We start from the raw sequence: 12,082 nt of genomic DNA on the forward strand, positions 1-12,082 counted from the left end.
ACTGTTGACAGCTCCAAAAAATACCTGATTTCTCTTCCTATCACAAAAACTTTCACCAGACATTTAAAGAATTAACACTAACCCTTAAACTCTTCCAAAAGATTACAGAGAAGGGAACATTTCCTCTCTCATTCTAGGGCCAGCATTACCCTGATATCAAGGCCAGACAAAGACACTACAAGAAAAGAAAACTACAGAACATCTCCTGTGAATATAGATGCAAAAATCCTTAACAAAAGTACTAGCAAACTGAGTTCAGCAGCATACTAAAACGGTTATACATCATGACCAAGTGAGATTTATTCCCAGAATGCAAGAATAGTCCAACATACGAAAAATCAATGAATGTAATATAGTATACATTACTAGAATGAAGGGAAAAAAACACATATGATCATCTCAATTAATTCAGAAGTATTTGACAAATTTCAATACTCTTTCAAGATAAAAACACCCAATAAACTAGGAATAGAAAGAAATTTCCTTAACATGTTAAAGACCATATATGAAAAACCCACAGATAACATCATACTCAATGGTTAAAGACTGAAAGCTTTCCCTCTAAGAGCAAGAACATGACAAGGATGTTCACTTTTGCCACTTCTATTCAACACAGTACTGGAAGTTCCAGCCAGAGAGATTAGGCTACAGAAATAAAAGAAAGAGGTAAAATGACCTCTGTTCACAAATGACATGATCCAATACATAGAAAGCTCTGAAGAATCAATATACAAAAAAAATGTTAGCACTAATAAATTACAGGATATAAAATCAACACACAAAATTTAGTTGTATTCTATACACTTTTAACGAACAATCTAAAAAGGAAATTTATAAATCAAGTCCATTTACAATACTATTAAAAAGAACAAAATACTTAAAAATTAACCAAGGAGGTGTAAGATTCGTATACTGAAAGCTACACGTTGCTGAAGGAAACAGAAGATCTAAATAAATGGGAAAACATCCCATGTTCAAGACTTCATATTGTTAAGATGATAATACTACCCAAAGCAATGTAGAGATTCAATGCAATCCCTATCAAAATCCCAATAGCGTTTTTGCAGAAACAGAAAAAACCCATCCTGAAATTCATATGCAATCTCCAAGGACCCTGAAAAGCCAAAACAGTCTTGAAGAAGAACAAAGATGGAAGACACACTTCCTGATTTCACAACTTACTACAAAGCTACAGTAATCAAAACAGTGTGATACAGGCATAAGGACAGACATACAGACCAAAGGAATAAAATAGCCCAGAAAATGCTCACTTCAGCAGCACATATACTAAAACTGGAATGGTACAGAGAAGATTAGCATGGCCCCTGTGCAAGTATGACACACAAATTCATGAAGCATTCCGTATTTTTAAAGAATCTAAAAAGAGTGGATATATGTATAACTGATTCACTCTTCTGTACAGCAGAAACTAACACAACACCGTGAATCAACTATACTCCAATAAAAATTTAAAAGAGGGCTTCCCTGGTGGCGCAGTGGTTGAGAGTCCTCCTGCTGATGCAGGGGACACGGGTTCGTGCCCCAGTCCGGGAGGATCCCACATGCCGCGGAGTGGCTGGGCCCGTGGGCCATGGCCGCTGGGCCTGTGCATCCGGAGCCTGTGCTCTGCAACGGGAGAGGCCGCGACAGTGAGAGGCCCGCGTACCGCAAAAAAAAAAAAAAAAAAAAAAATTTAAAAAATAACCCAGAAACAAACCATGACAATATACAGTCAATTCATTTTCACTTTCAAGCAAGGGTTCTATTGGACATGCAAAAAAAGAATGGAAGCTGGACTCATCCTCCATACCATATACAAAGTTAACTCAAAATGGATCAAAGACCTAAACATAAGAGCTAAAATTATAAAACTCTTAGAAGAAGAAAACATAGGGCAAGTCTTCATGACCTTAAATTGGGCAACAATTTCTTAAGTATGACACTAAAAGCACAGGCAACAAAAGAAAAAATTGATAAACTGGACTTCATCAAAATTAAAAACATCAAAGGATCCTATCAAGAGAGTGAAAAGACAATCCATAGAATGGGAGAAAATATATGCAAATAACTTATTTGATAAGGATTTAATATTCAAAAAATATAAAGAACTCCTACATCTCAACCAGAAAACCAAACTCAACCAAAAAAATGGGCAAAATATTTGACTAGACATTTCTCCAGAAAAAATAAACAAATGACCAATAAGCTCATGAAAAGATACCCAAAATCATTAGTCATTAGGGAAATGCAAAATAAAACCACAATGACACCACTTTACACCTATTTAGGATGGCTTTTTTTTTTTTAAATAAACATAAGTGTTGGCAAGGATGTGGAGACACCGGAACCCTCATGCACTGTAAATGTAAAATGGTGCAGCCACTGTGGGAAAAATATTAGTTTGGCAGTTCCTCAAAAAGCTGAAAAAAGAATTCCATTTGGTCCAGCAATTCCACTCCTAGAATACCCAACAGAACTGAAAATAGAAACTCAGATACCTATACTCCAATATTCAAAGCATCACTATTCAAAACAGCCAAACAGTGAAAACAAACCAAATGTCTTTCAACAGATGAATGGACAAACAAAATATGGCATATATATACAATGGAATATTATTCAGCCATAAAAAGGAATGAAATTCTGATCTATGCTTACAACATGGCTGAACCTTGGAAACATCATGCTAAGTGAAATAAGCCAGACACAAAAGGGCAAATATTGTATTCCACTTATATGAGGTATCTTGAGTAGGGAAAGTTATGGAAATGGAAAGCAGAATAAAGGTTACCACGGGCTGGGTTGTAGGGAGAGAATGGGGAGTTATTGCTTAATGTGTATAGAGTTGCTGTTTAGGGTGATGAAAAAGTGCTTGAAATACACAGTGGTGATGGCTACACACTACTGTGAGTGTACTTAATGTCACTGAACCATACACTTAAAATGGTTAAAATGGTAAATTTTATGTTATGTATATTCTACCGAATTTTAAAAATTTCAAAAACAAACTGTGTGGGACTTCCCTGGTGGTCCAGTGGGTAAGGCTCCACACTCCCAATGCAGTGTGCCTAGGATCAATCCCTGGTTGGGGAACTAGATCCTGCATGCCTGCCGCAACTAAGAGCCCGCATGCTGCAACTAAGAGTCCATATGCCACAACTAAAGAAGCCCACATGTTGCAACTAAGCATCCACATGCCACAACTAAAAGATCTCGTGTGCCGCAACTAACACCCGGCACGGCATAAATAAATAAATAAAATAAGTATTAAGAAAAAAAACTGTGCGTTTTCTCATAGGAGAACATTGTATGAAATGACTGAATGAGGTTTTCACAGATCGAACCATTGACTCAAAGCAACACCTGGGGCTTCCCTGGTGGCGCAGTGGTTGGGAGTCTGCCTGCCGATGCAGGGGACACGGTTTCGTGCCCCGGTCCGGGAAGATCCCACATGCTGCGGAGCGGCTGGGCCCATGAGCCATGGCCGCTGAGCCTGCGCGTCCGGAGCCTGTGCTCCGCAACGGGAGAGGCCACAGCAGTGAGAGGCCCGCGTACCGCAAAAAAAAAAAAAAAAAAAAAAGCAACACCTGGAGGACTTCTGTAAATCCCTCTTAAAATTTATAAATCTGGGATATGGAATCTGTTCCTTTTTAAAAATTTTTTATTTATTATTTATTTATTTAGGCTGCGCTGGGCCTTAGTTGTGTCATGCAGACACTTAGTTGCAGCATGCATGCAGGATCTAGTTCCCCGATCAGGGATTGAACCCGAGCCCCCTGCATTGGGAGCATGGAGTTTTACCCACTGGACCACTAGGGAAGTCCCAGAATCTTTTCCTTTTATTAAAAAGTTTTGAAAAATTAAATATTTATAAATTATGAAATATGTCTGTGGGAAGATGAGCAAAATTTCCCCACTCGTCCAAGCTGCCTCTTGACCAAGCTGCTTACTTTAGCCACCTTATCGATATATAGGCTTTTCTGGTTTATACAAACAGACAATGATCTGGTGGGTATTAGAAAAGAAAGGCTTTGGAATCGTAGTGTCGTCACTTACTAGATTGGTGACCTAAGGGAAGTTGTTTAACCCTTGTAAATCTGTTTATTTGCTTGTGAATTTGTTTACTTATTTATTCAAAGTCTCCTGAAATATAAGTGTAGGCACTCTGCAACATTTTATAGAAATACAATTATTATTACCTAAATTGATAAAGGCAGGACAATTAAATTATCACTTAATGACCTCATCTAGTCTGGTGGCTTTAACTACCTCCTGCATGCCAACAACCCTCAAATTTATATCTTCAGTCTATAACTCACTTCCAAACTCTAGACTTCAGCCAACTGACTACTTTATATCTCTACTTGAATGTTCAACAGATACCATAAACAAAACACATCCAAAATTGAACACCAGATCTTTCTCCAAAACCTGCTCCATCCAGAGCCTTCCCCATCTTACCTGACAGCAACGCCATCTTTTCAGTTGCTCAGGCAAAACCCCATTGGTGTCATCTTTAACTTCTTTCTCTCACATCTCACATGGAATCTGTCAGGAAATGCTACTGGCTCTACCTTTAAAATACATCAAAAATCAGTCCATCTCTTAGTCCAAACCATCATTTCTGGCCTGGATTACTATAATAGCAACTTAACTGGTCTCCCTGTTTCTGCCCTTGCCTCTCTACCCAGCAGCCAGAGTGACCCTGTTAAAACCTATATCAGGGGCTTCCCTGATAGCGCAGTGGTTAAGAATCAGCCTGCCTCGCAGTGGTTAAGAATCCGCCTGCCAATGCAGGGAACATGGGTTCAAACCCTGATCTGGGAAGATCCTACATGCTGCGGAGCAATTGAGCCCATGCGCCACAACTACTGAGCCTGCACTCTAGAGCCCTCGTTGCACAACTAGTGAGCCCACGTGCCACAACTACTGAAGCCCATGCACCTAGAGCCCATGCTCCACAACAAGAGAAGCCACCACAATGAGAAGCCCGCGCACCACAACGAAGAGTAGCCCCTACTCGATGCAACTAAAGAAAGCCTGCATGCAGCAACGAAAACCTAATGTAGCCCAAAAAAACAACAGTAATTCTTAAAAAAAAAAGAATCCACCTGACAGTGCAGGGGACATGGGTTCGAGCCCTGGTCCGGGGAGATCCCACATGCCATGGAGCAACTAAGCCCGTGTGCCACAACTACTGAAGCCCATGTGCCTAGAGCCTGTGCTCTACAAGAGACGCCACCACAATGAGAAGCCCATGCACCGCAATGAAGAGTAGCCACTCCTCGCCACAACTAGAGAAGGCCCGCGCCCGCAATGAAGACCCAACAAAGCCAAAAATAAATAAATTAAAAAAAAAAACAAACCTGTATCAGATCATGATGACTCATCTGTTCAAAACTCTACAACAAAGGCCTACAAGACCCTATGTAAGAGTTCTTAAAAGTGTGATCAAGGACATGTGGGGTTCCCTGAGGACTTTTAAGGGAGTCTTCGAGGTCAAAATTCTTCTTATAATAATACCAAATTTTTTTGCCTTTTTCATTATCATTCTCTCCTGAGTTTACAGTGGAGTTTTCCACTCGGAAACAAATTGTATGTGATGACTTCATTGCTGTGATGGGTGATGGAAAGTGTCTGTGTATTCTTTTTTTTTTGGTACGCGGGCCTCTCACTGTTGTGGCCCCTCCCATTGCGGAGCACAGGCTCCGGACGCGCAGGCTCAGCGACCATGGCTCACGGGCCCAGCCGCTCCGCAGCATGTGGGATCTTCCCAGACCGGGGCACGAACCCGCGTCCCCTGCATCAGCAGGCGTACTCTCAACCACTGCACCACCAGGGAAGCCCATGTCTGTGTATTCTTGTTTTCAAAAGTTCTCAGTTTTAACTTCTAATACAAATAAAAACTGATACATACAAACCACCTAAATAAAAGTTCTTGGGGATCCTCAAAAATTTTTAAGATTATAAAGGAGTCCTGAGAAAGTCTCTTCAGCAAGTGGTGCTGGGAAAGTTGGACAACTGCATGTAAATCAATGAAGTTGATTTACACACCCTCACACCATGTACAAAAATAAACTCAAAATGGCTTAAAGACTTAAACATGAGACATGACACCATAAAACTCCTAGAAGAGAGCATAGGAAAAACATTCTCTGACATAATACCAATGTTTTCTTAGGTCAGTCTCACAAGGCAATAGAAATAAAAACAAAAATAAACAAATGGGACTTAATCAAACTTACAAGCTTTTGCACAGCTGAGGAAACCATTAAAAAAAAAAAACAACGAAAAGACAACCTACGGAATGGGAGAAAACATTTGCAAATGATATGACAGACAAGGGCTTAATTTCCAAAACATATAAACAGCTCATACAACTCAACAACAAAAAACCAAGCAACCCAATCAAAAAATAGGCAGGGGCCTCCCTGGTGGCGCAGTGGTTGAGAGTCCACCTGCCGATGCAGGGGACATGGGTTCGTGCCGTGCCCTGGTCCGGGAAGATCCCACATGCCGCGGAGCGGCTGGGCCCGTGAGCCATGGCCGCTGAGCCTGCGCGTCCGGAGCCTGTGCTCCGCAGCGGGAGAGGCCACAACAGTGAGAGGCCCGCGTACCACAAAAAAAAAAAAGGGCAGAAAACACATGGGCATGCTAACAGATGCTCAACATCACTAATTATTGGAGAGATGCAAATCAAAACTACAATGAGGTACCACCTCACACTGGTCAGAATGGCCCTCATTAAAAAGTCTACAAATAAATGCTGGAGAGGGTATGGAGAAAAGGGAACTACACTGTTGGTGGGAATGTAAGTTGGTACAGCCACTATGGAAAACAGTATGAAGATTCCTCAGAAAACTAAAAATAGAATTACCATATGATCCAGCAATCCCACTCCTGGGAATATACCCAGACAAAACTATAATTCAAAAAGATACGTGCACCCCTATGTTCATAGCAGCACTGTTCACAATAGCCAAAACATGGAAATAACCTAAATGTCCACTGACAGATGAATGGATAAAGAAGATGTGGTACATATATACAATGGAATACAACTCAGACATAAAAAAGAATGAAATAATGCCATTTGCAGCAACATGGGTGCAACTAGAGAGTATCATACTAAGTGAAGTAAGTCAGACAGAGAAAGAGAAATATCACGATATCACTTACATGTGGAATATAAAATATGGCACAAATGAACTTATCCACAAAACAGAAACTGACTCATAGACATAGAAAACAGACTTGTGGTTGCCAAGGGGGGCGGGGGGAAGGAGAGGGATGGACTGGGAGTTTGGGTTTGGTAGATGCAAACTATTATGTTTAGAATGGATAAACAACAAGGTCCTAATGTATAGCACAAGGAACTATATTCAATATCCTGTGATAAACCATAATGGAAAAGCATATAAAAAAGAATGTTTATGTGTGTATAACTGAGTCACTTTGCTGTACAGCAGAGATTTGCACAACACTGTAAATCAACTATACTTCAATTAAAAAAAAAAAAAAAAGGAGTCCTGAGACCAAAAAGTTTGAGAACTGTTGCCCTACACGTTTGGCTCCCCATTACCTCCTTGACCACATCTCCTACTACTTTCCCTCTAGATACCTCATATTCCAGCCACACTGGCCTCGTTGCCATTCCTCAATAAGCCAGACATGCTCTTACCTTAGGGTCTTTCCTCTGCTTGTCCCTTTGGCCTAGAATACTCTTCCCCCAGGTATCTACATTGGTAATTTCCTCATCTTCAAGGTTTTTTCGTCTCATCTTCAAGTTTTTGATCAAATGTTACCTCATCAATGAGGTTTATTTACTGTATTTAAAATTGTACAGACTTCCCTGGTGGCACAGCAGTTAAGAATCTGCCTGCCAATGCAGGGGACACAGGTTCGATCTCTGCTCCAGGAAGATCCCACACACCGCAGAGCAGCTAAGCCCGTGTGCCACAACTACTGAGCCTGTGTGCCACAACTACTGAAGCTCACGAGCCTAGAGCTCGTGCTCTGCAACAAGAGAAGCCACTGCAATGAGAAGCCCGCGCACCACAACGAAGAGTATCCCCTTCTCGCCCCAACTAGAGGAAGCCCTCACGCAGCAACAAAGACCCAACACAGCCAAAAAAATAAATAAATAAAAAATAAGTAAATAAAATATTTTTGTCCCTGTGAATGGGTCATTTCCAAAGGAACTTAGAAACAGGATAAGAATTTTAAAACAGAATACATCTTTAGACACTGGCTTTGTATCTTACACTTGACAGACATCAGAAAGTTACTATGTTTATTGTGTTTATAGAAGTGAGATTATATAAAGTAATCAACGATAGTTATTTCAGAAGCCACTAAACACGTGCAAGACAATCTAAATTTCAGACAGACCTGGATTCAAATGCCAGTCCCAGTGTCTGTGGTCATATAACACTGTGCTTAAACTCTCTCAGCCACATCTCTGAAAATAAGGTTAATAATTCACTTTTTACAGATTGTTGGGAAGAACTAATGAGCTACTAGCAAAGTGCCTACCACAGTGTTCAAAAAAAAAGTTTTATTATCAAGAAACAGTAACCATAATTCATTATTTTTATTTTTAGATTGTAAAACATTTATCACAGGTACATCCAGGTTTCAAAGATGTTAACATGTCTGAAATAAAAAGTGTCCAATAGAATCAATGAAATACATACTATAAATAGTGTTGGGGCAACCAGTGAAGTATTTAAAAACTAAATTTAGATCCCACCCTCAATACCTTACAACTCAGTGTCTTATACTCCAATAAAGTCTAGGTTAAATAAAAAATTTAAATATTAACAGTAAGATCATTCAAGTCCTAGAGGAAAATATAAGTGGGAACTTTGTATAACATTGGGGTGAGATAAGCCTTTCTAAACAAGATTCCCAAAGCACAGATCAAAAAGAAATGCTGTGGAGCAACTGAGGCCGTGCGCCACAACTACTGCGCCTGCGCTCTAGAGCCCATGAGCCACAACTACTGAGCCCATGTGCCACAACTACTGAAGCCCATGTGCCTACAGCCCGTGCTCCACAACAAGAGAAGCCACCACAATGAGAAGCCCGCGCACCACAACGAAGAGTAGCTCCCACTCACTGCAACTAGAGAAAAGCCCTCGCGCAGCAATGAAGACCCAATGCAGCCAAAAATAAAAACAAACAAACAAACAGAAATCAAAAAGAAAAGATATATTAGGTTGGACCACCTAAATATTTTACATTTCTATAGACCAAAACACTATTTTAAAAACTGGTAAACAAACGAACTGGCAAAATATATATGCAATACATGTGAGACAGAAAATTAATTCATTAATTATTTTTAAATACACTTTTTGAAGTGAATTTATTTTGAAGACTTCTGATATGCTGTGATATGCTGGCTATTTACTGGTAACCTCTCTTGGATTTTTCCCAGTTTATGTATAAATTTTAGTGTCAAGTTGATTCAAGGAAAAAATTTTGTTCATATACAATATAACTAATTTGTGCCATATAAGATAACACAGACACACCTGACATGAGAAATAAAAGGTCTTCTCAAATGCTTGCTCTTGCTTCACTGGGTCTAAAAATTAAATTTTCTTATTATATGTCCAAGAGTGGTTGTGTCTAAGGTCCTGAATCCCCATCATGATCCATTCTGCATAAGCCATGATCCAAAGCCTACATGGGTATTATTTGTGGGACTTTTTGCCTCTGGAATTATCCATCATAAATATGTTTGAGGCTGGATGGTACATGTATGCCTCCCAGAAGAGTATTCATGAGTTACCCAGAGTCCTAGTTGAAAGAGAAAGTTCAGTATTATCTACCTCCCTTCACTACTGAGCCCCTAAGTGATTCAACACCTCATTTGGGACCCAGTCTCATCATTGGCTATGCATGGCTTTCTTTTGTTTTATTTATTTAAATACAATAAACACCATTAAAGGAGTATCCAACAGGTGGGCTAGCACACTGACAATAATATTTACCCTTCTGCTCCTCCATACCAGTCTCCTGATTTTCCCATCCAAGTTAATCACCTGAATCTTGTATTTATCATTTCCTTGCAACTGGAAAGCAGGTTCATCTGCTTGTCACCTATATAGAACTGCAGCAGCAGAGGTCACGTCTAGAGTCCCTGTTTACAGTCAAATTAGCAATTGCCCTACATTCAGGATCAGCATGTTACTGCACAGAGCCTGCAAGTGGCAGTGTCAGTTTTCACCACAGCAGCAGGTCAGGCTATATTTAACATGTACCCTCTTCTCTGCTGAAGAGCTGTAGCTACGGTTCTGTTAGTCTGTGAAAGAAGGAGGACAAGGGGGAATTGAGGGACTCTAATGGAAAGTTCTTACTGGATTCAGCTCAATCACAAATTAAATGGGCCTGTATTTAAAAGTCTAAGACAGTCTAGTTTAACAATACTATAATCTTAATTAAAATGCTCAAAACACAGCTGTGACAATTTCTATATTTTTGTACTGTTTTAATGTATATCACTTGGTCCAAATCTGGGACATACACACCATAATGCACAGAAGTGTTTAGGAAAAATTACAGCTCCAGGCACACAAACTTTAACATCTGAGTAAACACTCACTGATAATTTTACAGAGTAGCACATGCTTTCCAAGCAGGGGCAATGGTACACTTAGGTAGCAAAGAAAAATGAAAGTAGCAAAAGAATTTTGAACAATACTCTAATTGGTTGAGTAAGTATATATTACAGCCTTCCAAGGGGACTGCTTGAAAGAGAACATCAATTGGTAAAGGTCAGTATTCTGCTGCTGCTACTACCCCAAGGAATAATCCCCCTGAGGAGGGAGCCGCATTACTCTGAAAACGAGAAATGCTTCTGGGACTCTTCTGAGTTTGGAAGATTGACATGAGGGGTCAAAATCACCTCAATAAAACTGAACAAGGATTCAGTTTCTGAACAAACTAAACTGCAAAGTTTAGTCCTGGGTTCCAAAAACATATGTAAAAATCCACAGTGGAGAGGTGGGGGGTGGGGATACAGAATGGATGTGATTTAGTTATGACTAATGACTAGCACTTATGACTCACTAAATTAACAGCAAGATGGAGCTAAGAAAATCCCCTGACCTAACACCAAACTGATAAATAAAGTCTTCTGAACAAGGAAGGTGACGGTCCCAATCCACTTTGAGCTGGCTAGAGTGTTCCCTTCTGGATACGCCCTGCGAAAAGGAACTAAACACCAGGGTTCAAACAGAAGGGAACTACCATGTTAGTGAGGCTGAGGGAAGGATGAAATTGCTGGAGTGTTTTTAAGACTTGGGAAAGAGATCAAGATTTCACAGATGTGAAGGATTATTACAGAACAATGATTAGATTTGTTCTGCATTATTCCAGAGGCATCAGAGCCCACATAAAACAAGGGCAGCTGGAACTTAAAAGGCCCTGAGATGTTCCAAAGAATCTGGAGATGAAGAGACCAACAGGAATATAATATCACTAGGGATACCAGAGTATGAATTCCAGTGTGAAAGACGAGGATGGAGCAGAGAGCCTTTAAAACTTCATCTATACTGAGAATCTAGAATTTTAAGATTGCCCTGGCCCCTCTCACAAACCAAGGCTCTGCTAAGAAAACAGCACTTTCTTTCATCTATTCTGCTTGCTCTACATCCACAGTCTCAAACCACAGACTGATGAAAAACATGATTGCAGATACTGAAAAAGCTCTTAGAGTACTGAATTAGGAACCAGGAGACTTGGGTTTTAGTCTTTACTCTGCTATTAAATCAGTGTTACCCTGGATGAATACCTTAAGCTCTGTAAAACTCAGATTCTTTATCTATAAAATGGGGGAGCTGTATTACAGTATTTTTAGTTCTACAAGTCTTGAATTTCTAAGCTGAGGTGCACTAATATCTTCTCTATTAAATGTCACTGAATTTATAATAAAAAATTAAGGTGTTAATGTCCGTATTTCTAAAAGTAACAGTCAAGTAATACCTGAATGATTCTTGACAGACTCCATCTTAATTAAAAATTTCAAAAATAAAAAGGATATTTTATTTGTCTTAATCTTTAATTTGATAAA

The 12,082-nt window shown here is 39.8% G+C and overlaps 1 protein-coding gene and 1 non-coding gene across 8 annotated transcripts in view; one reads left to right on the forward strand and one right to left on the reverse strand.

Annotated features, from left to right (window-relative positions):
* Positions 1-12,082, reverse strand: part of NFATC3 (nuclear factor of activated T cells 3) — a 136,310-nt gene that overhangs the window by 15,081 nt on the left and 109,147 nt on the right. For 2 of the 7 annotated variants that reach the window (XR_003435457.1, XR_003435458.1), the window contains exon 10: positions 4,462-4,574. The exons of the other annotated variants lie outside the window; for them this stretch is intronic. The gene's annotated coding sequence lies outside the window, so the exon portion shown is untranslated. The remainder of the gene's footprint in view (positions 1-4,461; positions 4,575-12,082) is intronic. 7 annotated transcript variants of the gene reach the window in all.
* On the forward strand, positions 1,264-1,370 carry LOC113627410 (U6 spliceosomal RNA). The gene has a single exon (XR_003435532.1). It is a non-coding gene; the product is annotated as a U6 spliceosomal RNA (small nuclear RNA).

This window comes from Aethalodelphis obliquidens, unplaced genomic scaffold (assembly GCF_003676395.1).
Source record: "Aethalodelphis obliquidens isolate GAN/ISIS:26980383/991018 unplaced genomic scaffold, ASM367639v1 scaffold20, whole genome shotgun sequence".
Taxonomy (NCBI): Eukaryota; Metazoa; Chordata; class Mammalia; order Artiodactyla; family Delphinidae; genus Aethalodelphis; species Aethalodelphis obliquidens.